The 24,464-nt window shown below is 34.5% G+C and overlaps 1 protein-coding gene across 10 annotated transcripts in view; it reads left to right on the top strand.

Annotated features, from left to right (window-relative positions):
- LOC123679072 (dipeptidyl peptidase 4) overlaps window positions 1-23,125 on the top strand; it is a 362,978-nt gene extending 339,853 nt beyond the window's left edge. For all 10 annotated transcript variants that reach the window (XM_045616439.1, XM_045616441.1, XM_045616438.1 and 7 more), the window contains 4 exons: window positions 242-518; window positions 7,262-7,424; window positions 10,113-10,399; window positions 22,699-23,125. The gene's annotated coding sequence lies outside the window, so the exon portion shown is untranslated. The remainder of the gene's footprint in view (window positions 1-241; window positions 519-7,261; window positions 7,425-10,112; window positions 10,400-22,698) is intronic.
- The last annotated feature ends 1,339 nt before the right edge of the window (window positions 23,126-24,464 follow it).

Below are 24,464 nucleotides of genomic sequence, written 5' to 3'. Positions count from 1 at the left end.
CTGTGCTTGCCCGAGAGATGGCGTCGTAGGCTGTGCCACTCTATAAAACCATTAAAACTTAACATGCCACGGCTGAGTCGCCATTATGCTCTATGATGGAAATGAAAGGTATATTTGGCAGGGATCACTGAATGCCAAAATGATGATTCAATCGCAAATCTCGGGATGAAACACCGCTAACCCCTGAGCAAATAAAACAACTTTCTCCTTGAATATTATAGTAGATTTCATTATTTTCCAGATGCAGTTGGATAAGACCTTGCTATTTTCTGGTAGTATATTTCAAATATATATTTATCCAGCATACTATGTTGCGTCCATATTGTCTTTGTGCCAGAGACTGTTGCGTCCTGAATAATACTGCATATAATTTTCGATTCAAGATTTTCCACAGCGACCGAAGGAAGCGCAACATCGTACATCGTCGACTTTGAAAAGGAGAAGCCACTTCAGCGAGTCAAGGCGTCCACCAGGTCTCTTTTGATACAAGCACGAAAGCGGTACAAAAGATCAGCAAGGTGAGCCCCAAATCCTTATCAATCCTACTTCCTTATATCCACATACATTTGTACAACATTCAACTTCATTTACATACTTTCGCATTTAAAAATTCTCAAATTCTATCATATTTCACGATGGACTCAACATTAGAGTTAAGAAATAAACGTGGTGTGATCAAAGCGCAACTTACTCGATTTACAACAACGAATCAAATGGGCCAGTCCATGTTATTAGATTTGTCATGTGAATGTCCAGAGTCTGGCAAACAAGTTGCGACGAATGGAAGTGTTTTCAAGAGAGACCAACTGTGATTTTATGTGCGTTACTGAGCACTGGTGTAGTAGCGTAAATGTTAATCTCATGAATGTTCCTAATTACAATATCCTTGCAAATTACATAAAAGAAGATGGTAGCCATGGTGGTTCATTAATTTATGGTAGAGCAGATTTGAGACACAATGTGCGTTCAATCGACTGCAGCAAGTATGCACTAAGCTATGTGTGTGAGGTATGTGCTATAAAGGTCTCTTTAGAGAAGTTCAGTTACTGTGTGATCTGTGTGTATCGATCTCCGTCGGTTGACTTTGATGTCTTTCTAAGCAAGGCGTTTGAACTTTTGTCCTATTGTAATAAGTAATTGTTTATTCTTTTGTGGAGACTTTAATGTTAAATACCTGGACAATGGTCCTCAGAAAGTGAAATTGTTGGAATTGTACGGTGTCAAAGAGGAGCATCTCCGAAAGTTTCTTTGTTACGCATGTAGATTCAAGCGAAATAGTGGATATAATTAAGAAAATGAAATTAAAGAACAGCTCTGGTACGGACGGAATGACTATAAAATTGGTTAAATCATTGTCCGCTGAATTGGCTTCCCCCATTCAATTTCTGGCGAATCAGATGTTTGTGACTGGAATGTTTCCTACAGGGCTTAAGAGGGGGCTGCTGATCCCCATACTCAAAAAAGATAACCCTCTCAATCTTGACAATTATAGACCAATAGTTTTATTGAATGTTATAGATAAGGTAGTTGAACGACTGTTATTCGATAGAATGATGTCCTTTGTTGGTAGAATTCTGGCATTTCTGAGTCACAGCATGGATTTTGTGTTGGCGGGTCGACTGAGAGTGCGGCTGCGTCCTTGTTTGAGAAGGTTTATATTGAGCTGGATGTCGGTAATCACGTAGCTGTTCTCTTTTTCGACCTGTCAAAAGCATTTGACATAATTAATCATGACTTTTTGATCGATAAGCTGTATGCCTGTGGCTTCAGAGGAAATATAGTGAAACTGATAAGATCATATTTGAATGACAGGAAGATTTGTGTAAGAGTTGGCCGGTATGTTTCGGAGGACTTCGACATCGATACAGGTGTCCCCCAGGGGTCGGTGCTGGGACCACTTCTCTTTTTAATTTTCATAAATGAAGTACCAGAAATAATAAAAAGCGGCAAGGTAACCATGTTTGCTGATGATATAGCAGTTGTGGTCTCGGCGGCGTCGCCTGGGGAGCTAGAACTTAAGCTGAGAACTGTAATGGGTGACTTCGATGCATGGTGCAGCAGTAATAATATCATATTGAACCTAAGTAAGACCGTTTGCCTGAATTTTAAAACTAGCTATATTAGGGAGGTAGAATTGGGGAGCATCCATACTGCACCTGAAACGAAGTTCTTGGGAGTCAAGACCGATGAGTTCTTAAACTGGAAGCACCACGTGAATGATGTGTGCATAAAAATTAACTCTGGTTTCTTTGCTATTAACACAATGAAATGGACATCAAAGAGAGATGTACTCATGTCAATGTACTATGCATTGATTTACAGTAATATGAGTTATTTAACTATACTGTGGGGCAATAGTGTGGACGCGAATAGGGTGTTCGTCGGACAGAAGCGCATAATACGCTTGATATTTGACCTCAAACAAACTGACTCGTGCAGACCATTTTTCAAAAGATATAATATTCTCCCATTCCCTTGCATATACAGGGTCTTTCACGAGGAACCTCACCCATATTTATACGGGAAACTACTGAACGTCTTTTCATGAAATTCAGCACTTGAGAGTATTTCACGATGCTGATGAAATCTAAAATTCTCTCTGAGCGGGAAAATTCGAAAAAAAAATCGAAAATAGAGCTCCGCTGAAACAAGAATAACTTCGAGGTTTTTGGATGGAAAATCTTCATTTTTGGGATTTTTCAAGATGTGAGATTGATGTATCCACTTTAAAAATCGAAATCGCGATTCATGATACAGGGGGTGAAAAAATCGCTTTCAACGTTAGGGATGACAAAATCGTGAAAAATCAATTTTTTCAAATTAGAACCCCATTTTTTTATGGCAGATATTGAATCTACGTTAAAAAATAATGTGAGTGTATGCATCACACCCTTGCTCTGAAGTGGATATTTTCTGAGTTATTCACAAAAAACTGTTTTTCGTCTTGAATTTTCAGCTATTTCTTTTCCCTTCACGCCAAAAAAAAGAAATTTTCAGGAACTGTTACTTAAACCATGTTTTAGATTTTACTACCCTAATATGCAAGAGAAAAAAGTTACAGGTTGTTCCTAAATAGATGGCGAATTTTGATTCGAATTTGTATCGGAAACCTCTTTATTTCAACTAATCGGCCATCGGTTTTCTCTCCAGTGATAAATAAATAATTCCTTATGAACCATATGCAAATACTTACCATGTTTTACATTCTTTTTTTTAATGATAGATATCATTAATTACATCTGCCAAATTCCTCTTTATTCAGTAGCATTTTGTGTTTACTATTAATTTGGTGATAATTCGTATTAAGTTATGAAATCGATCACTATGTCTAATTTTACCAATGCAGATTATTTGAATCTCATTCTACTTCATGGAGAATGTAATAAAGTTGTAGATAGAACGATTCGACTGTTCATTGAGAGGTTTCCTGACCGACCCAGACAAACGAGAGATACCATTAACAGAACCATGAAAAACTTGAGAAATGTCGGATCTTTCGTTAAGAAAACTATACACAGAGAAAAACGTGTAGTAGAAGATGAGAACAACGAAATTACAGTTCTTGCATATTTTCGTGTGAATCCTCAAAATTCTCTCAAAGATACCGAGATTGATCTGGGATTATCTCAATCGAGTGTTTGGAGAATATTGAAAAAACATAAAATGCACCCATATAAATTCAATAGGGTACATGATTTCGTCAGGAGAACAGAGTTTTGCGAAGCTATGATGATTCGATTTCAAGAGAATGAAAACTTTTTGGACTGTATAATTTGGACAGATGAATCTAAATTCACAAAGAATGGTTCTTTCAATAGGCATAATAGTCATTATTGGGATGAAGAGAACAACCACCACTTCAGACAATGGAACTGTCAAGAGACCTGGAGTTTCAATGTTTTTTGCGCCATCAAAAATAATGCAATTCTCGATGTTCACATTTATGATGGGACTTTAACTGGTAAGATAGAACACTACACATGTTTGCATTATTTAAAGAATGTTCTCCCTTAGGAGATAGATATTCTGACATATTGACTCAAATAATTGAGCCAGTAGTACAGAACCATAATGACTTATGGTATCCACAAGATGGCGCGCCTCCACACAATTCACTCAATGTGTCAAATACCCTCTACAGGCTATTTGAAGATCGATGGTTGGCGAACAATGGTCCACATCTTTGGCCACCACGTTCTCCCGATTTAACTCCTTTAGACTATTATGTTTGGGGTAGGATAAAAAATATTGTCTACTCAACTCCCCTGACTGATGAAGAGGACTGCATAGAACGAGTCAGAAATGCGTTCAGGTTTGTTTAGATTTTTAGATTCATAGTTTTGAAACTCAATTTGGTTTTTAAACACTTTTGCGGATCTCTTCCTCCCGATGAAATAAGAAGAGCAACGCACGAAGCATTCCTGAGACGTATAAATAAATGTCTAGAAATTAACGGTCAAAACTTTGAGCATCTTCTCTAGTTATAACTGCGAGAGTTTGCCATGGTTCTCCTAATAGTAACTTGAAGTCGGTTTCAAGAAGGGGTGAAAAATCTACAGCATGGTTCAAATAACAGTTCCTGAAAATTTCATCTTTTTGGCGTGAAGGGAAAAGAAATAGCTGAAAATTCAAGACGAAAAACAGTTTTTTGTGAATAACTCAGAAAATATCCATTTTAGGGCAAGGGTGTGATGCATACACTCACATTATTTTTTAACGTAGATTCAATATCTGCCATAAAAAAATGGGGTTCTAATTTGAAAAAATCGATTTTTCACGATTTTGTCATCCCTAACATTGATAGCGATTTTTTCACCCCCTGTATCATGAATCGCGATTTCGATTTTCAAAGTGGATACATCAATCTTACATCTTGAAAAATCCCAAAAATGAAAATTTTCCATCCAAAAACCTCGAAGTTTTTCTTGTTTCAGCGGAGCTCTATTTTCGATTTTTTTTTCGAATTTTCCCGCTCAGAGAGAATTTTCCAACCAAAACTGAAAAATGTTACATCAAAATAACTTGAAATTTTCTAAGGAATCTATTTCTGCAATAAAAAAATGGTGTTCTAATTTGAAAAACGGAAGTTGACGTCATTTCCGGAAAAACCGGTGGTGCTCATGCCTTGAAAATATTTTAGATTTCATCAGCATCGTGAAATACTTATAAGTGCTGAATTTCATGAAAATACGTTCAGTAGTTTCCCGTATAAATATGGGTGAGGTTCCTCGTGAAAGACCCTGTATATTTACAGACTTTTACTACATGTGAAAAATAATATATCTTCCATGAAAGTAAATTCCTTTTGGCATCCGTACGAGACGAGAAATGCAAACAGACTCTTGTTGGAAGGACACAGGCTGTCCATGTATGAGAAGTCACCCACATATGCGGGAGTAAAAATGTTCAACCGACTCCCGACTGAAATTGTTGACCTTGATATTAGGAAGTTCAAAATAGCTGTCCGAAGGATCCTTATAGCTAAATGTTATTATTCCGTAGAAGAATTTATGTGTGATAGATTTTAATTTGATTTTATGTATGACTGACGTGTACATCTGTTCTTGTAAACAGCTCAAGTACAGGGTGGGCAAATAAGCGAGGTAAGCGGCTATATCTCAGGATCCACTCATCGTAGAGACTTGCGGTAAAAAATTTTACCACTAAAGTAAACAAAATAAAACACTGGAAATTATTTTGAAGTTCATACCTCCACCGCTAGGGGGCGTAATAGCTATCGTCGAGTGGAAAAATGCATTTTACTCGAAAAATTTTCATATTAAGTTGGAAAAAAAATATCATCACTGTAAACCTTGGAAAATTCTCTATCTGTTTGAATTGTCACTTTCGATTTTGCGACATCAAATAAGGGTGGGGGAAAGATAGAAATCTGACTGATTGAAATGTGTGTAACTTCAGTTTGGCTCAACATTTTTGAGCAAATTAGATCTTATTCGACAGACAACATCTTGTTGATTAAGGAAAAAATATACTCATGATGAATTTGATTCAGCTGCTTCCGATAGGGAGCGCTGAGTCAGAAGTTCATTGTTTTGTTCATTTTTCTCTGAAATTTCAAATGTAATGATAGGATTTTCTTAACAGAAACAAAAATTTCATTGAATTTGCATGAAAAATCCTCAAGATCGCAAAGCGATAATTTCAGGCGTTCTGAAGTTATGGCCGAAAGAAGATATTCTTCAACTGATGCACTGCGAAAAACAAAATTGAGTCTTCAAGTTCTAACAGAATCAGAAATCCCATCAAATTTGTATGAAAAAACCAAAAGGTCGCAAAGCGATAGCTTCAGGGGTTCTCTAGTTATGGACGAAAAAAGATATTCTTCAACTGATGCACTGAAAAACTGAATTGTGTCTTCTTTCGGCCATAACTCCAGAACGCCTGAAGCTATCGCTTTGCGATCTTTTGGTTTTTTCATACAAATTTGATGGGATTTCTGTTTCTGTTAGAACTTGAAGACTCAATTTGGTTTTTCGCAGTGCATCAGTTGAAGAATATCTTCTTTCGGCCATAACTTCAGAACGCCTGAAATTATCGCTTTGCGACCTTCAGGTTTTTTCATGCAAATTCAATGAAATTTTTGTTTCTGTTAAGGAAATCCTATCATTACATTTGAAATTTCAGAGAAAAATGAACAAAACAATGAACTTCTGACTCAGCGCTCCCTATCGGAAGCAGCTGAATCAAATTCATCATGAGTATATTTTTTCCTTAATCAACAAGATGTTGTCTGTCGAATAAGATCTAATTTGCTCAAAAATGTTGAGCCAAACTGAAGTTACACACATTTCAATCAGTCAGATTTCTATCTTTCCCCCACCCTTATTTGATGTCGCAAAATCGAAAGTGACAGTTCAAACAGATAGAGAATTTTCCAAGGTTTACAGTGATGATATTTTTTTTCCAACTTAATACAAAAATTTTTCGAGTAAAATGCATTTTTCCACTCGACGATAGCTATTACGCCCCCTAGCGGTGGGGGTATGAACTTCAAAATAATTTCCAGTGTTTTCTTTTGTTTACTTTAGTGGTAAATTTTTTTACCGCAAGTCTCTACGATGAGTGGTTCCTGAGATATAGCCGCTTACCTCGCTTATTTGCCCACCCTGTACAAATATATTTTATTATTATTATTATTATTATTATACTATCAACCTGGATCGTTATTTGTGTTCTGATGTTCTTCATAATATCATGTCATTTCAAATCCATAAATGTTATAATTTACTATTTTCCATAGATACTACCTAGCAACAGAAGAAAATAAACCTGGTCAACGACACCTTTTTGTTGTAAGAGACCCAACAACAGACGATCCTCGTCGGTGCATCACATGTGACTTATCCGATGTACTATGGAGTAGTAGATATTTGTATGGTAATTGCACTCATTTTAATGCACTGGTAAGTTTATCCTTTAAAAATCTTTCATCGAATAGTATGAATATCCTAGGGCAAAATATCTGAACTGGTATTTTCATGTAGGTACTTCAGTATATATGTATATTTTTTGTATTCTACCAACTTAAAGAATAAGGTTCCTCGAAGAAAAATCAATGCCAATGTTTACTAAACGGACGCCAAGGAATGTGCAAATACAGATAAACATGCTTCGCGCATTACATTGATCGAGTCACAAAGCAGTTGACAACATTGATTCGCTAACATGTGTGCTGATATTTCGTTCATCATCCACACAAATTAATAAATATCTTTCAAGATTTTTAAATCGTACCGGGTTTTTCACCATAATTTGACCCCCCTATAACTTTGTTACTAGAAGAGGTACAAAAAATTTTTTTACAAAAGTTTCACGAAATCGACTAGTGTGTTTTAAAATGATTTCACAAAACGAAATATATACAGCGTGGACAACATATTGATTGCAACTTGATTTCTTCAAATGGAATATATTTTCATATATTGGACTAGCTCTTTTTTCTTTGACTTCAAATATCTACTATAGGATTGGTCTATCTCTCTTATTCTGAGTACTACACAGTTTCAAATCTTAAGAATCCCCTAGCATGCTCAGTAATCAGTTTTCAAGTGGTAGGTTCGAGGGTAGGCTGCGATAACTCAAAATGCCCTTTTTTGAGTTATCTCGTTGGCAAGGATATGACATACGTTTTTCAATATAAATTGGAATTCGATGATTTGGATGCAACTCCATATATTCTCTCCTTGTAGCTTTCTTATTTTTATTGTTCTTGACATAATGTGAAAATATTTCAAATTTTTCCGATTCTGGATAGTGTATATTCGATGAATATTTTCATTCAATGACAAACGTATGTCATATATCGTTGCCAATGAGATAACTCAAAAAAGGGCATGCAGCCTTCCACTTGAAAACTGATTACTTAGCTTGCCAGGTGGTTCTTAAAATTTGAAACTCTGTGGTACTCAGAATAAGAAAGATAGGCCAAACATATGTTATATATATATTCGAAATCAGGTGAAAAAGGGCTAGTCAAATATAAAAAATATACAGGGTCTTCCATTTGAAAAATGAAGTTGCAATTAATATCTTGCGCACTCTGTATATATTCTGAATTCATGTGGTGATGAACCTTCGAGAAACCGACAGAGTATATTCTATCTCAAATAAATAATAATCGGTGGAGGTAGTAAAAATCCTAAATATTTCAGGTAATAATTATGAAAAACTTTGTATAATGTGTGTCCTAGGTTGTATCGTCTTCATGGTAATATTTAAACTTGTATTTAACAAGCTTAAGCAGAGCCGTATCTAAGTACTATTGCGTCTGTGACAATATGTTAGACAGCGCCCCCATTTTCGAAGTTTTTTTTTCACCCATTATATTTTCTTATAGTACTTTTTTCATTCATAATTTAAGTCATATACTTTCGTTGAAGTTTAAACTAATAAACAATATTATACAGGGTGTATATGAATATTTGCAAAAAAAATTCAGAGAGTAATTACTTGTCAAAAAATAGGTTGACAACTTTTTTTTTGCGCCTGCCTCTCCTACGGTACAGCCCCCTAAAGATGGCTCTAGAAAAGTAGTTTTCAATTTGTGAAAAATTTATAATTTTTTTTTTTCATTAATTTTGTATTCGTACCATTTCTCGATAAAAATCGTTTTGACATCCGCCTATTGGATAAATTTGAGGTCGAAAATAATTCCAACCTCCACAACTCGGGCGTATTATCTGTTGATTTTTTTTTTTCAAAAACTGTGAATAATATCGAAAAATTACTAGAGACCTTATTTGTTAAGGATGGATTAGTCTATCCAAAATTAATTTACTTATTGTAAAATATGAATAAAGAACAAGTTATCACGAAGTTTTGAGGGTGGGCTTTTCTACCCCTTGGAATCATAGAGGAACACCACCAACAATTTTTCGAATGCCCACTCGCTCGCATGAAATGTCAGCTCAACTTCATTTTTGTGAATTTTTCGGTTTTCGGGAGAAAAATTATGTTAAAACGATGGTACCGACAAGTTTGATGAAGCGCAAAAAACTCGAGAAAATATGGGTAATAGCACATGTCGACGCTCGACCGTAATATTTAAGATCTGAATGCGGCACCTTTGAACATGCCGACGTTCAACAGATATATTTATGACTCGATTACGGCACGCTTGAACAAAGCCATATTTATATTATTTCTTCCCTTAAATAAAAGTTTTATTGATCTTTAGATTATTTTAGGCTTAGTACGCAAATTCTATGGAAGGCTAGCAAACTTTCAAATGTTCCCAGATCCCTCGGCATCGCTCTTTGCGAGGCGTATATACATATAAAAATGAAAACCGATCTTTCGAACTATTGCGCCTGGAGCTCCAATATTGTTTTCTTTTGATATTTTTGGGCGCCCCTGTGGGCTTTGCGCCCGTGGCAAGTGCCACCTTTGCCACGCCCTAGATATGGCACTGAGCTTAAGTTTTACATAACCAGAACCTTATTCACGCAATCTTTATTTGTGTTTAACACTGTAGACAGTGTTGCCTATTCGTAAACTAAAGGTTATCTCAGAATGAATATTCTGAATGTAAAATACAGAACTCAATGTGAATCCGAAATATTTCATATTGTAATAAACGTTCACATCTTCAGGTTAGCCCTCGTACAGATTCTTCCAGCCATTCCTACTATGTCCTTCAGTGCGAAGGGCCAGGTCTTCCATTAGCAGGCGTTCATAACGCGACGTCCCACCGTCTGTTGAAGGTGCTGTACGATACTAGAATCACACATCTTCCACGTTTGCAAGAACTAGTCCTGCCCAAGCAGAAGTTCTTGGAAGTCCCACTTCCCCAGGGGAATAGAGCGCAGGTACAAATGCTGCTACCCCCAAGTTGGCGGGAAGAACTGAGAGATGCTGCTTATCCTGTTCTTGTTGAAGTGTGAGTAAAATGTAACACCAATTCAAAGACTTTCTAATTTATGAGAAATCGAAATATCTCAAAAAAAATGAAGAATATATAGTCCAGTGGATAAATAAATTTTACCTGGAAAAAATTCCGAACTTAATGAAACTTCTACAGGTTGTTCGAGGGTGCTGTGGCATGACTCTGTAAAGTTAGTTATCCAATACGAGGACCCTGTTCTAACTTGAGGAGGGCCGAAGCACCTCAACATTTTCGGACAATTTTCAGTTTTTTGCTCAATTTCCAAACTAAGTAGTTTTCGACCAGAACTTTCATTTTCAAAGTTGAAGACCATTCTTTACCATTTTGTATTCACAGACTTTTTCGTAAACCCAATGTCAATTGAGATACAGTCAGGGCCCGCGCAAGGGACATCAACGCCCGCGTGCGGAACATATTTTTTCGGCAAAAAGCGTCCGGGAAGTGAGCACTTCCCGGACGCTTTTTCTCTGAGAAAGTAGCATTTCCCGGCCTAGTCCGGAAAGTACGTACTTCCCGGACTAGGCCGGAAAAGAATCATAGAATCCATAGCAACCGAGATAACGGCTGACAGTTCATATGAAATTAGTTGTCAAAAATTTGCTAGTTATTTGATCGCAATCGCAATGAAATATGGAAAGCAGCAGCGATAGTGTAAAATTAAATGGTTGCCGAAAAAATATTGTACGCAACACGCCCGAAAATGGTTTTTTTGGACTCACAGACTTCAAGGACTCACTTACGCTCCTCCTGGAATTTTGTCTATTCGTCCAAAAAATCCCTATTTTCCGGATTTGTTACGTAAATTACTATTAGCGCCTCTTAAAGGGGGGAGGTGGAGAAAAAAAATATTTTTTCAAATTTTGTTAAGAATTCAGTGTAGAATGGTTGAAAATCTATCAGCAACCTTTATTGCCTTAAAAACTTTATGGTGTCAGTTGCTTCATAATACTATTCAAATGTATGTTTCAAAAATTAAGCTGTATTCTTCTATAAATTATTCATAAAGGCATAATCATTTATTTAGCATCAATTCAGAAATTGAATGGATGTTTTTCTAGATTTGGCTGCTGCAAATTCTTTTATATTATCAATCAATCAATTTTATCGAGTATCTCTTGCTCTATATCTGAGATATAGAGCAGCTACATCCAGAGTTTTGATTGCCAGATGGATCGCCAACCTTCGTTAGGAGACGGCGTACTAAGAAGAAGATATCTGAGATTGCCAAACCAGAAAATCTTTCTTATGACATGGTAGACTTCAAATAGATTTAATCATTTTTGATTTAGTGAATGATCTCTCACCAGAAGCAACAGACACTGGTAAAGTGAGAAGGATTCTAAGATTCGGTAGAGAAAAAGTTAGAGTATTTTCAAAAATATATTGTAGAATTTCAAGAGGATTTGACGCTCCAGATAATGAAAACAATATTAGGGCTTTTATCTCGTTGAATGAATCATTTTCTTTCACGTCAGCTTCTTTTTTTCCTGATCAGTTAGCTTTTGTTGAAGAGCATGACAGCATTTTGATAGATATTCGTCATTTATTTTAAGAATATCACAATAAAACAAAAAACTTTAAGGAACTTAGTGTTTGATCAATTATGTTAAAGAGAAATTTATTTTAAAAGCGATTTTTGGATCTTGAGGTGCCTCATCCGTGTGTTCATAATCGAACAATTTAATACTTTCGTCTTACAGTATATAATAGAGAAAAACCTTAATCTATCTCAAAAGCAGCCGCTAGTTTTCCAGCTTCCGCGAGTTTTTCTTCAAAAACATTATCATCTCCATAAATCAAAATTAGAGGAATTTTCTCAAAAAGCCAAAAATTGACAAAAAACAAAGGTTTTGACCCTCTAACTAACAATTACCAGCCGTGCTATGGTAATTATAGTAATTACTCATCAATATCGACATATTGAACATAGGAAGGTGGAGGGGGGAGGTAGCTTCGACTAAAAGCCTATGTTTGGAGGTCGCCATCAAAAAGTTGTTATAACAGTAGAAGGTGTGTTATCTGAATCAGAGTTCACAAAAGTTGAAACAGGAGTACCTCAGGGTAGTGTACTGGGCCCGTTATTATTTATTCTATATGTAAATGATCTGTGTATATTGGTTGAATACCTTTTAATTATTATTACTTGCTTTGTGGATGATACAAACGTATTATTACAAGGTGAGACTTTTTTGTTCTAAAGGAGAAAGCTGATGGAATTTTCACAATAATTAAAAATTGGCTCTGCTCCAATAAACTTAAAATAAATGAAGATAAAACTGCAGCATTAATTTTCAGTACTGATAAATCGCGTAGAGATCTGGATGACACCTTACAGCTCGGAAATAGAATTGTAGTAATAGAAAAATCAACAAAATTTTTGGGTCTACATGTTGATAGATTTTTGAAATGGTACGACCACATTGAGTAGGAACTTATGAATTAAACTCAGTAAGATTAGTTTTGGCATAAGAACATTGTCAAAGTATATAAGTAAAAAAGAATTAATGATTGTATATTTCGCAAATGCTGAGTCGATTATGAGGTATGGATTAATTTTCTGGGGCAGTAGTTCTGCGGTAGATGTAATTTTCAGAGTTAAAAAAAAAATTGTTAGGATTATGTATCATATGTCATTTAGAAAGTCTTGTAGAGGGGTGTTCAAAAAGAACGGTATTTTGACTCTGTACGCTTTATATATATTTGAGTGTTTAGTATTTTTTTTCAAACATAGAGAAGTGTTTGAAGTACATACAACTCATCATAATTATAGAACCAGATCAGAAAATCTACACTATCCAATTCACAGATTATCAGTGACGGAAAAACATCCATCTCACATGTGCATAAAATTGTTCAATGCACTTCCTAGTAATTTAAGAATTTCATGTAACCTTAATGTGTTCAAAAAAAGACTGAAAAACTCTCTTATAAATATTGAGCCATATTCGCTGAGCGAATACTTTGAAGCTACTAAACTCTTGTAGTTATATTTTTTTGTGACGTCTATTTCATTTGATCTCTGTTATCTTGAGGATTCCTTGAAATAAAATTATTATTTATTATTTATTTATTTATTTATTTATTTATTTATGTGAAGAGTAGATATTTCAATGTTATCGTGGCACTTTACTGTAAATTCCTATCAATCCATAATTATTTTGAACCTTAATATTCAGATCAACTGGGTAAAATCAATAAATAATAACCAAGAATCAATTGAAAATAATGATTGTGTATAACCCGAAAAAGGTCCAAAAATGTTAGGGTTTTCGGCCCTCCTCAAGTTAGCACAGGGTCCATTTGTTGCATTACTCATCCCACAATACTCCCGAACAATCTGTAGAAGTTTCATCAAGTTCGGAATTTTTTTCAGCAGACCCTACCTTTTTTGCTTTGACTACTGGAATATTAATTTGATCGACTATATCAATATATCAATATATATATATATATATATATATATATATATATATATATATTTATCCAACAGACGTATTCAGTCCCGTTATACTTGGCAGGCTACCTCAGACCCATGTGATCCGAGTGTTTTCTTGGAGTGTATATGTGAAAAATCAGCTGTTTGAAAATATAACTCCTTAGGCATCCATAGAGGGGAAAAATTTTTTTTCATTCAAGAAAGTTATATATTCTGTTCTCTTTTTGAGACCCGTCACGTTCCGCCGACTTTTCATTCCCACATATACTCGACTGACATGTACAGCCCACCTTGTCGATCCCAGCGGTGTTGTCAGATCACAGGGTCTTATCGCGTCTATTCGATATACCATTTTGTTATAATTGTATAAGTGGCGTTGAGAACTGAAAAAATCAAGATAATATTGCATTTTTCGCATGGTTCAGCTATTTCATGAAATATGTTTATTGAATAATCTCAACTGTTACTTTGAATGAATGAAAATTTGTTAGAATGTCCGTAATTTTCGAATATCGAGTAGAAATGATCTCAAACGATTGTAATTGAATTCAGAAAATATCGATATCTTACAATATATCCACCAATCACGATTATATTATGTCTGAATCTGGAGTTAGGTGATGAAATAAGTTATCTGAAATTTTGGTTATGAGTTCTTGTGTTTGATGAGAGCACAGCGAAACTTTTGTGAGATGAGTTGTATTTGATCGACCATTATAGCGAGAAAACATCAAGGATGGCAAAATAGATATTATGATTTTGTTAATTTATAATAAGTTTAATACTAATACTCCTTAGTTACAACTAAATTGAATACGATAAACATTCTTAGAATTTGTCTCAGAACTGAAATCATCTGGAAAAATTAGAATATGTGAGTGAAATAGATATTGTGATCGGGTACTTGATTAAAAAACTCACTGAAAATATAATTAATACTTTTCAGTCTCCATGAAATATTTTTATTAACAATCTATTTTGCTGGAATTCTATATATACTAGGATTTAAATTCTAACTTAGTCATCATTCTGGAAACTTGGTGAATGCGTGGAAATGAATTCCATACATTTATGTTTTCTGGGAGGCTTCTTATTCTTTACATGATTCTCAAAGTGTTTGAAGTACTAAATTCTTCTCCTCTCCTGGCCATATATGACGTTTCTGTTTTACTTCTTCACTTTAAGTGACCACGTCAGTTGAAGAACCTTGGAATATAAGTATCAAATATTAGATTTTTTTTGAAACATTCTGGGCTTTCACTGCCATTATCTCAAACAGAACCTATATAAAACATTTAATATTCCTGCCTACTTCAATAGGTGTACAGGGTGGGCAAATTTCGATGTTTTAGCACTACAACTTTTGAACCATTAGACATAGACAAAATCTCATACCGATTCTCGGTCTCTTTTTCTGAGAAAGTAACAAGAGTAGTATTCATTTTTGGCCACCTTCTTTTGTTTTCGAGTTATAAGCGAAAATTGGGAAAATACTGAAGATAGAGCTCTGAAATTGAAACATTATCGAGGCACTTTTTCACGTAAAATCCAGTAGCGGTCTTGTTTTTTCAAAAGGGTCAATAATTACGAAGCTTCGACCCAAAATTGAAGTTAAATATTGAGACTCTTAGTTAAAAAAAGATTTTTGACGATTTTCTGTTATTTATTTTGATTCAAACCACACAATGTTATATACTTTTGAAATCAGGAAAAATTAAGCTTTCAAGAAATGACACAGAAATTTAGTGTTCCCCTTTGAAGAAACATAACTGGATTCTACGTAAAAAAGTGCCTGTATAATGTTTTAATTTCGGGGCTCTAGCATCAGTATTAGCGGAAATATAAAAGTTTTTCGATATCGCCATTTTTCCAATTTTCGTTTATAACTCGAAAATAAAAGCAGGTGGCCAAAAATGAATACAACTCTTGCTATTTTCTCAGAAAAAGAGACCGAGTATAGGGTATCAGATTTTGTCTATCACCTCAGGTTTGAAAGTTGTAGTGCTAAAACATCGAAATTTGCCCACCCGGTACACTCTGTTTGTGAGGAACAAATCATATTTGGCCTCAGATATAAAACAGAAATTAACTATTGAACTGCTCAAAATAGTCATCATTTATTTTTCGTTGCAATTAAGTTTTGAAATCATTATACAATCGTGTGTTTTTTCAGATGTAAATCTGAAAAATTTCTATGCTAATTGATTTTTTTCCGTCTGAAACATATAAAACACTTAATATTAATTATTCATCAAACTTCAAAAATTATCGAAAGTTTTACTTTCACATGTCAAATATCATATTAAAATCTGTGGACTTCAGATAATGTGAATTGTCGGTGGGCACCAAGATCTATGAATTTACATACAGACAAATAGGCATACAGACGGAAGGACAGACAAAGAATTTGACCTATGATTTTTCATCCGGGAGTCGAAACTCTATTGTTTCAGATAATTTTCGGCTTATTATGCGAAAACGAAAACTTTCCTCGAAGCGCAAGAACTATTTTTCTCATCTTTAACATTCTGTGTAATTCGAATTAGAAATGCATGTATGGGGTCCTAGGGAAAAATTAAAATACTCTTGGCTAGGAATAACTTTAAATATATTAACACTATCTTCCAATCTGTGATGATGACCCATCGATGCACATTGCTTATTTAAATGAACCTCTCTTTCAAAGTCGATACCTACAGAACAGATTATCAGTTGTTTCATACTTTGTATCACTAAAATTAGTGAGGCAATAATGAGTTATTGCTTCGAACAATATCATAATCTAAAGAAATTGTCTCATGGAGTAATCATAATCTATTCTATAAAAAAATGTAATAATAATAATACCCATTCCTGTCGCAATTTTTACTATGCAGTTGCTGCGCGCGGACATTGTTCCTTCATATCTCAACACAACTCATACCAATTAAACGATACCACAATAACACGAAAATTTCGAGCCCTTTTGTATATCGAATAAACAAGATCGGACCCAAATACGAGAACGCCCCACTCTGTATATCATTGTTATGGTCAATCAACGTCTCCATTCCCTCAATGTGGTTGACCGCAGATGAGAGGCAACGATTTCAATATTAGATCATCGGTGCACATTGCTTATTTCAATGAACCTCTCTTTCAATGTCGATACCTGCAGAATAGATTTCAGTTGATTCATAATTTGTATCACTAAAATTAGTGAGAAAATGATAAGTTATTGCTTCAAACAATATTATGAACTAATGAAATTGTCTCATGGAGTAATCAGAATCTATTCTATAAAAAAATGTAATAATAATAATACCCATTCCTGTCGCAATTTTTACTATGCAGTTGCTGCGCGCGGACATTGTTCCTTCTCTTCTCAACACGACTTATACCAATTAAACGATGCTACAATAACACGAACATTTCGCGCCCTTTTTATATCGAATAATCAAGATCGAACTCGACATGCGAGAACGCCCCACTCTGTATATAATTATTATGGTCAATCAACGTCTCCAGTCCCTCAATGTGGTGAGCCGAAAATAAAAGGCAACTATTTCTACATTAGATATTTCATCTTTTCTGTATATGGACCTGAAAGTAACACTTGGCTACTTATACAAGCCCAGTAAATACGGGCGTCGTCATGAGAAATACTCTTTTGGAATTTTCTGTACGCAGCTCGTAAATCATATATTTAAGCTATTTACATTATATGAAGGTGATGTATGTAAGGAAGGAAAATGACTTCATGATTTGATTCTTGTATGAAAATTAGAAGGAGTATCAACTGTATATGGAAATAAAGTGATTAATTTATCTATTTCACAACAACAAACAACATCTACGCTTTGTTCCATCAAAATCTTATGAGAATGAAAAATTGTTGGTCATTCGAAAAAATTCTTCTTCTCATTTCATATCAATGAGTTAGTGCACCATAGAATGAAATATTCTAAGATTTCGTGTGTCTGTATTGAAAGTGGTCAGATATACTCGTAAGCATCGATTTATTTCAAAAAAGTATCTACTCTACTCTTTCGATATTCTTTTCCAAAGTCTGATTATATGTCTGAAATATCATCTTCACAAAAATAATTTCGAACATTGTGTAGAGTAATTGTATTCGATGTTTATTCAGAGCAGTTACAAATATCAATAACCATAAACTCGCCAACACACTATTAGAGCTGTACGGAATGTATCTTGGAAATGAGGCTGATTTCGAAAAATAATTGAACTACTCCTTCTAATTTTCATACAAGAATCAAATCATGAAGTCGTTTCACTTCCTTACATACATCACATGCATATAATGCAAATAGTTTAAATATTTCATTTTCGATCTGGGTACAGAAAATTCGAAATGAGCATTTCTCATGACGACGGCTGTTTTTACCTGGCTTGTATAAGTAGCCAAGTGTTAGTTTTAGGTTTATATACGGATAACATAAAATATCTAATATTGAAATCGTTGCCTTTCATCTGCGGTCAACCACATTGAGGGAATGGAGACGTTGATTGACCATAACAATTATATACAGAGTGGGGCGTTCTCGCATTTGGGTCCGATCTTGTTTATTTGATATACAAAAGGGCTCGAAATTTTTGTGTTATTGTGGTATCGTTTAATTGGTATGAGTTGTGTTGAGATGTGAAGGAACAATGTCCGCGCGCAGCAACTGCATAGTAAAAATTATTATTATATTTTTAAATAGAATAGATTATGAATACTCCATGAGACAATTTCTTTAGATTATGATATTGTTCGAAGCAATAACTCATTATTGCCTCGCTAATTTTAGTGATACAAATTATGAAACAACTGATAATCTGTTCTGTAGGTATCGACTTTGAAAGAGAGGTTCATAAGCAATGTGCATCGATGGGTCATCATTATAGATTGGGAGATTATGTAAGTATATCGAAAGTTATTCCTAACCAAGAAAATTTTAATTTTTTCTTAGAACCTCATACATGCATTCCTAATTCGAATCACACAGAATGTTAAAGATTAGAAAAATAGTACTTGCGCACTCGTTTTTCGAGGAAAGTTTTCGTTTTCGAATGTTAAGCCGAAAATTATCTGAAACGATAGAGTTGCGAATCCCTGATGAAAAATCATAAGTCAAATTCATTGTCTGTCCTTCCGTCCATATGCCTGTTTGTCTGTATGTATGTATGACATTCCATCCGTATGTCTGATTATCTTTTCGTACGTCTGTATGTCCGTCCATTCATCTGTTTCTTGGTCTGCCCTTCTGTATATCTGTTTTCAAGCTACACAAAGAAAGTTGAAAATGGAGTATAAAGAAAAGTTCCCATACCATTCTTATCATTGGTACTATAGTAATGAAACAAAAACATTCTACAGGAGCTTTTTTCAGTAGAATCTATTCGTGTAATCATTTTTTATTGCTGTTAGTTATTATAGATGTGATACAATATTGTGGTTTTTGAATGTTAATCGAAAAAATTTCTATGAGAAATGAAATCGCTTTTTATTTCCTTTTCATAATGATAACATGGAATATAAATTGCTCATCCAACTATATAAATAATCAAAAAATTCAGTTCCACATAGCAAGTCACCCTAAAGCCTATCCATTATAATCTGTGAACTTCAGATATATTCGGTGGCCACCAAGTTCTCTGAATTTAGCAGTGCCGGATAATTTATTTCGAAATTTTTCAACTGATGAATGATACTCTTTGAATTTGACCAAAGGAACAAATCTAACGATAGTAAATCTTGGTGGCCACGGACAATTTCCCTTATCTGAAGTCCACAGATTTCAATAAGTCATTTGCCATGTGAAAGTAAAACTTTCGATGATTCTTTAAGTTTGATGAATAATTTACATTTAGTGTTATATATGTTTAGAAAGAAAAAGAATTGTTATTTTCCATAGAAATTTTTCTGATTTACATCTAACAAAATACATGTTTGTGTTATGACTTCCAATATTTATTGTAATGAAAAACGAATGATGATTATTTTGAACAGTTCAATAATTAATGTTTATATCTGAGGCAAAATTTGATTCGCACCTCACAAACAGAGTGTACACCTTCTCAATATGCAGGAATATTAAATGTTTTATATAGGTTCTGTTTCAGATAATGGCCGTGAAAAGCCCAGAAATCTTATATTTGATACTTATATTTCAAGGCTCATCAACTGACGTGATCACTCAAAGAAGTAAAACGCCATATAAGGTCAGGAGAGGAGAAGCAATTAGTACTAATACACTTCAAGAATCATGTAAGGAATAAGAATCCTCCTAGAAAACATGTATGTATGGAATTCATTTCCATGCATTCGCCAAGTTTCCAGAATGATGCCCGAGTTCGAATTAAAATCCTGGTATATAAAAAATACTAGCAAAAATAGAGTGTAATTGAAAATATTTGTTTGAGACTGAAAAGTATTCATTTTATTTTTGTTTTGTTATTTTTAAACCTTATTTGCAGACTTGCAGTTATTTGATATTTTCAGTTTTTATTATAATTATATTTTCAATGAATTTTTCAATCAAGTACCCGCTCACAATATCTATTTCACTCACACATTCTTATTTTTCCAGATGATTTCAGTTCTGAGACAAATTCTAAGAATATTTATTTTATTCAACTAGTTGTAACTAAGAATTAGATCATTCCAGTTATCGATATAACATTTATATCAATGATTTTATTTTGATTCATTCTTTTTAGTTTCGATATTCCTATGAATTTCACAGAAAACGTTCAATATCTCCTCATAACACTATACCAATCTATTGTATTCTTCCTTAACACTCCTAATTGATTGAATTCAAACCGTTCTTTTTATGATTGGCCATCATTTCCAACATAGTTTCGATTGTTAAGCATGGTTTTTATTCGGTTCATTTATATAATATTTTCATTGTTTATACAAAACAATATAAAATAAGGTTATATCATAGTTAGTCATAAATCATTAAACTTGATTCTATACTCATCATGTCTGCGCCCGACAGAATCGATTTCGAACGACAATTACTCATCAAATATTCGAATTCAATTGCTTGATAATTTTTTTTTTTCAAAATCCGAAGATCAAAGTCTTTGGAGAAAAATGATCGCATGCGGCTCTCCTGTAACAAGCAGAAAAACATGCTGCACTACACAATAACTCAAGTTCTATACAGGATGATTCCAAATAAGACTTGAACCGTGGAGAATAAGTTGGTATGACTCATTTGCGGTCGTTTGAGTCATATTTATTGATAACCCTCAATTTGAAGTTCTTTTGATTCTTAAAAGATTTTCTACCTTAGTTCATTTTTCGTCTTCATTTTCCACGTTGATCCCAATTCGATAATTATTTCGCTTTGAGGTTGAATAGTATGTTTGGCATGCAACTTTTGATTTGCCAGAAATATTTTCGAATCTGGCGAATTTACTTCTTTTTTTCTCAAGAGAAAGTTCCGCATTCACTAGTTTCGTGCAATCATAGGCAGGAAAATTATGAAGAATTTTCGGAAACAGATATGAAACTTCTTTTCTGGAAGTTTCGTTGATTGATAGGCGTGAAATCATTTTTCAATAGAATGAGTGTTCCGCATGCTCTAGGCCCAACGTTGGTATATTTTTGAACGAATTGCTTCCTTATCGAAGGATACATATGACAGAACCTGTTTCGTGCCCAGTGAGAAGTACAGCTCCATCAACTTCGGATTTTTACGTTTGGGACAGATTTAAAAAAAATGTATATGAAAGAACCTCTTACGTTCACGTATGCGTTTCATTCAAGTTAATAAGAAAATTTGTACCACTCATAAAATTTTTCATGTATCTCTGTTCCCTTAAGCAGAATTCCAAGTTCTCTAAAAGAAAGCATTTATCACAACGACTACCTATGGAAAAATACTATTAGTTTTAATAAATTCTTCAAGTATGACTGCTAGGTTCATAATCGAAAGGATCACTATCCAATTCTCATGACGTCGATTCAATGTACCGGGTTTGTATAAGCTTCAAATCGTATGGTTTTTAGATGTATATTTCAGAAAAATGGAATATCCGATTTACGAGCTCTATAAGAACAAATAAAAAATGATTTCTATCGACGTCGGTCCTATATACCGGGTTTGTATAAGCAGTGTGGAGTGTGAGGTTTAAGTTTATATACAATCTACAGCGTTGTCATATTTAGGGTCTGGAGTAGTCGATCGAATATATCAATTATATACAGCGTGTTACTCTCGATATAAGCGCCCTCGCACTGGCCGAACCCTGAAGTTTTCTGTATATATTATGATGTTTCACCGATTTTTCACACCCGGCTGAAAATTTATCCCTGGCATCCCCGAACGTCCCTGATCAAGAATATATGGTTAAACGCTACCAGTCCCGGAGTCGGGTCTGACAACGTCAGTTTTGGACTGAAAAGTCGGTAGAGTATATCGATTCGGGTCTGTATAAGCGGTCAAACAAATCTATATATATATATTAGGTTTACGAAAAAGTTTGTGAATACAAAATTGTGGGGAATTTAATGATCTACAACTTTAACAATGAAAGTTTTGCTCGAAAACTACTTAGTTCAGAGGTTATGAGCAAAAAACTGAAAAAAGGCCGGAAATGTTGAGGTTTTTCGGCCGCCCTCAAGTAAGCACATGGTCCTTGGATAACTTGACAGAGTCATCCCACAACACCCCCGAACAACCTGTAGAAGTATCATTAAGTTCGGAATTTTTACCAGCAGACTCACCTTTTTTGTATTTGTCTACTGGACTAATAAACCAAAAGTCAATGAAATGGACTCCAAAGAAGGAGAGTCAATTTAATTTAATTTTAGTCCAGAAAAGAGAACTTGCCTAATTTTTATTTTTTGCTTCAGTAATGGCAGGCCAGGCAGCAAATCAGTGACTGACGAATACGAAGTGGACTGGGGGACGTACATGTCCAGCCACAGTGATGTAGTTTACGTGAAATTAGACGTTAGAGGTGCTTGTGGACTCAGTGACAAAGCCTTATACCACCAGCTCGGTGGTGTAGAAGTTCAAGACCAAATGTCAGTTTTACAGTATCTGTTCGAAAAGTACAAATATTTGGACAAGACTCGTGTGGGTTTGTGGGGATGGGGTTACGGTGGATACGTTACCACTATGGTTCTTGGATTAGGGAACCAACAAAAGGTTTATAAGTGTGGTGTTGCAGTCAGTCCCATCGCAGATTGGTTATTTTACAGTGAGTACTCTCTTATATCTGTGGAAATTTGTATTGCTCTTGTTGTCTTAATTTTAATGAATCCGAATAAGTCAAGAGATAATTCTTTATTATCAATGAGATGGGTCTATTATACAGGGTGTTTCACGAATGATTGTACAGGCTTCCAGAGCAGATGTGGGGCATTTTGGTGAGTCTGAATCAGTGTCGAAATATGCTCTAGCTATATTCGTTTCAGAAATACGGGCTGTTTTATTTATTTTATCAAAAACTTTCAATCGGCATAACTTTTGAACGCCTGCATGGATCTTCATGAAAATTTGAGGGGATTGAGTATAGACCAATGCCTAACATTTGCACCTGATGACTTGTCGATATCGCAGGTTCGGACTGAGAAAATTATATTCTTTATTCCACATCTTGTGAAACACCCTGTACATCGAATTTTCGAAAAGTTAAATTTTCCTCAGAATCTAGGATTGATACTCTTTCAAACAAGTTCATTTGAAATAATAGCACACTTCGCATCATTATTTTATTAGCTATTGAATATCTAGAATTTTCGATTAATTGTAAACGTGGACCTGTGTTTTTCCGAATAATGTGTTAATTCATATTTAATGAATTCAATTTCTGAGTGAAATAACTTAAGGCAGCATTTCTACTCTGTAAGAGAGCCCCCTAAGGGATGTGAGCATACCAAAGGGAAAAATTTTAGAAATTTAAAAAAAAATTAAAAACTGGCTGAAATCAGACACACGCATACAAAACGAAATACTTCTCGACATATTATCTACACTTTCGCAAATAAATTCTTTTATACCCATTACCCCATCAATTTAAGTATGTGTTTTTTTCTAAAATTGATGAATATCACTTTAACTCATTGTGCACGAAATGTGTTATTTTTTTGCAATATGCGAAAAATTGAATGAAGATTGACTTTAAAAGGTTCAGCAGGATATCAGTAAATTAGAAAGATATTAGTAAGTTAAGGGTAACCCGAAACCTACTTTTATGTAGAGAAGATATGAAAATATGATAAGACAACTGTTAAAAAAAATCTATGTAAATGCATTTTCCTTCAGCAATAAACGGCATTTTAGCGTGTGCTGAACTGAAATTAAGTTCGCGGTTACGGGTATAACACAATGATCCAAGACGAGAATATATCAAGTAGGCATGTCGTGTAGATAAATATCTACAGCAGTCGTTACAGAGATAAATTCATCACATCGGTGTCAAGCTCAATCGTAAAAAATGGCCGAAGATTAATGTATGACACTGTCTTATATCAGAAGCACGTATTCTGTTTGAATAAGTCGCTTCAAACAACAAAGTGCACATACTGAAAACCTCTTCGAAGTAACTAATTTTTGAAGAAAAAAAATGTTTTTCTTGAAAATTTCTGCACGCCTGTAAAGAAGATACAGAGAC

This window comes from Harmonia axyridis, chromosome 4 (assembly GCF_914767665.1).
Source record: "Harmonia axyridis chromosome 4, icHarAxyr1.1, whole genome shotgun sequence".
Taxonomy (NCBI): domain Eukaryota; kingdom Metazoa; phylum Arthropoda; class Insecta; order Coleoptera; family Coccinellidae; genus Harmonia; species Harmonia axyridis.
This window is presented reverse-complemented; position numbering and strand designations above follow the sequence as displayed.